A 3,209-nucleotide genomic window follows, 5' to 3' on the forward strand; every position below is an offset into this window, starting at 1 on the left:
GCCTGGAAAAAGTGTTAGTAGCAACACTGAATCTGAGATCTAATCTGTTCTATTAAAATCCATTGCTTATATTGGACTTAAACAGATACTTTACTCATGATTATGGTTTTTTAAAAAAAGTGGCTCTGAGTTGGGTGCCAGTGGTTCATGTAATCCTAGCTACTCAGGAGGCTAAGATCTGAGGATCATGGTTCAAAGCCAGACCAAGTGGGAACATCTGTGAGTCTCTTTTTTTTTCTTCTTCTGTGCAACCCCCTTCAGTGCCAGTAGCCCACAGATCGAGGCCAGGCAATGGTTCGGGACCACAGTTTGCTCTGGCATGGGACACTATGAAAGGCCCAGGGGGACGGGCCTGCCATAAATCCAACCCATGCATCTGTGAGTCTCTTATCTCCAATAAACCACTAGAAAACCAGAAGTGGCGCTGTGGCTCACGTGGTAGAATGCTCGTCTTGAGCTGAAGAGCTGAGGGACAGTGCCCAGACCAAGAGTTCAAGCCCCATGACCAACAACAAAAAAAAAAAAAAAGGGAAGAAATAAAAGAAGAAAATATCTACTTAATATCACTACCATATTAAGCCCAGTTTGTATTTAAGAAAATAAATCTTAAAGATTGAAAAACCCTACTTTGCCATTGACTTTGTCTCAATAAAAATGATGCTTCCAGTTGGATCACAGGAGCGTGTGTCTCCAAGCTGAGTAGCATACTTTGGTATGCAGTAGATATTCTGTATATGGTATCATTTACCACACTGAATATATTAAAAGGACATCAATTCAGGGGTTATGACATGGATTTTTGCTGATTGATTGGGGTTACTCAAGTTTTCTGGCCAAGTTTTCTTTCCACTCCCTTCTCCAAAAGGAGAAACAAGGGGGGCTGAGAAGGTGGCTCAGTGGTAGAGCGCTTGCCTTGCATGCATGAGGCCCTGGGTTCGATTCCTCAGCACCACATAAGCAGGGGGAAAAAAAAAGCCGGAAGTGGTGCTATGGCTTAAGTCGTAGAGCACTAGCCTTGAGCTGAAGAGCTGAGGGACAGTGCCCAGGCCCAGAGTTCAGACCCCACGACCGGACCCCAAAAGGAGAAACAAGAGCTAGAGAGGTTTTATATCAGGCTTATGATTTCTGCAGTTTGAACCAATGTGTTTTTTGCACTGCTAGTGTAAAATCACCACAAAAAAAAGAAGATATCATGTCTTGCTGTTAGTCTGAATATTGTTTCACTTCCAGGACCCAAATGAAAAGGTTTCAACCACCCTTGGATATCTGGGGGTGATATTCTGGGGACAAGGCCCTGGATGACCTTCTTGTCTTCACAATAGATTTTCTCTAAAACCTCTACAAAGAGAACTGACCTGAAATAGATCCTAAAGAAAGAACTGAACAGAGCCAAGAAACCAACTACTCCCGTCACTACGGTGCCATTTAAGAAAATACCTATCCTCTTCCTCTCTCTAGTGGTAGACTATCAGTACTACAACTAGCTACACAGCGGGACTTCGTGTTTGTTAGGCTGGGAAAAGAAATGAGGAAAATGATGGGTTTTTTTTGTTTTTTGTTTTTTTTTGGGTCCGGTCGTGGGGCCTGAACTCTGGGCCTGGGCGCTGTCCCTCAGCTCTTCAGCTCAATGTTAGTGCTCTACCACTTGAGCCACAGCGCCACTTCTGGCTTTTTTCTTTTTGCTTATGTGGTGCTGAGGTATTGAACCCAGGGCCTCAGGCATGCAAGGCAAGTGCTCTACCACCGAGCCACCTTCCCAGCCCTGGAAAATGGTTTTCTTGTCCCTGTGGCCTTCCTATTAATCTTTTCAGCCACACTTTCTACCTTTACTTCTAGATCTAAAGCATCTTTGATCCTTTAGTGACTAAAACACAAGAGGGAAAAAGAGCTACTGTTTTCAAGGCCTTTATAAAGTGACCCCTTTTCCAAGCTAGATCCCATTTCAAGTCAGGACACACTATAGGATTCTCATTTGCTAAAGACCACCACACCTGTACTTAACCTGCTGCTGATCACTCTTAATTACAAACGCTCCTTGGTTTGACTGCTTCAAGCGGTTAGGTGCTGTGAGGGCAGGAGCTCGGCATCCTTGCTGAGCCTGAGGACCCAGCCCAGTGTGTCCTCACAGAGCAGCCAAACAACACAACCTTAGCCTAGGACCCAGCTCTGATAATGAGCTCTTGGATCAATCTGCATATTCCTTCTTTGAGAAATTCTTTTCCTGCTTTGAGACTTAGCTCCACATTTTCCAGCTTGAAGCTTCCTCTGCTCTGTCTACACTCACTGGTGCTTCAACAAATAGCATGACTACAGATCACTATTTGTCCTGATATCTGCACCATACTTACAAGCAAACCATTTTCCTCCATTGTAGCACCTACCTACCTATGGCTTGCAAGAGATTTAATTAAGGCTCTCTCTCTTTCCTTCTTCTTTTTGCTGGTCCTCGGGCTTGAACTCAGGGACTGGGCACTGTACCTGAGCCTCTCTGTGCTCAAAGCCAGTGCTCTACCACTTGAGCCACAGTGCCACTTCTGGCTTTTTCTGAGTAGTTTATTGGAGAAAAGAGTCTCACTGACTTTTCTTCCTGGGCTGGCTTTGAACTGCCATCCTCAGTTCTCAGCCTCCTAAGTAGTTAGGTTTACAAGCATGAGTCACCAGCACCCAGAGAGGTCCTACTTTCTTATCCTCTAAGGCCTTGGGATGATCAATTTCTGGATGCCTGTATAACATATATTACATTATTATAAATTATGACAATCATTACTAAGATATTTTTTACATATACAAGTGCTTTCCATAGATTATCTCATTCCGTCTAACCCTACTGTGTGTATGTTGTTGTTGTTATTGTTATTGTTGTTGTTGGGCAGTAAACTCAGGACTTCTCCTGTGTGCTTTCCACCAATGTGCTATATCCTAAGTCCCTTTAGTCCATTTTTTATCACTAACAACAACACAACAACAACAATAACACAGCACAACAACAGATTGGGTAAGTTCCTGGAGCTTATAGCTCCAGAAGGCATTACAGGCTCACACCTGTAATCCTAGCTACTCAGGAGGCTGAGCTCTGAGAATCGCAGTTCAAAGCCAGCCCTGGCAGGAAAGACCATGAGACTCTTATCTCCAATAAATCACCAGAAAACTGGAAGTGGCACTTGTAGCTCAAGTGGTAGAGCACTAGCTTTGAGCTGAAGAGCTGAGGG

At 44.1% G+C, this 3,209-nt stretch overlaps 1 non-coding gene across 1 annotated transcript; it reads right to left on the bottom strand.

The window, feature by feature from the left end:
- Positions 1–241: 241 nt before the first annotated feature.
- LOC122106582 lies at positions 242–374 on the bottom strand. Its single transcript, XR_006147210.1, has one exon. It is a non-coding gene; the product is annotated as a small nucleolar RNA SNORA42/SNORA80 family (small nucleolar RNA).
- Between the last annotated feature and the right edge of the window lie 2,835 nt (positions 375–3,209).

This window comes from Dipodomys spectabilis, unplaced genomic scaffold, assembly GCF_019054845.1.
Source record: "Dipodomys spectabilis isolate Male_0828 unplaced genomic scaffold, ASM1905484v1 ptg000042l, whole genome shotgun sequence".
Lineage (NCBI taxonomy): Eukaryota > Metazoa > Chordata > Mammalia > Rodentia > Heteromyidae > Dipodomys > Dipodomys spectabilis.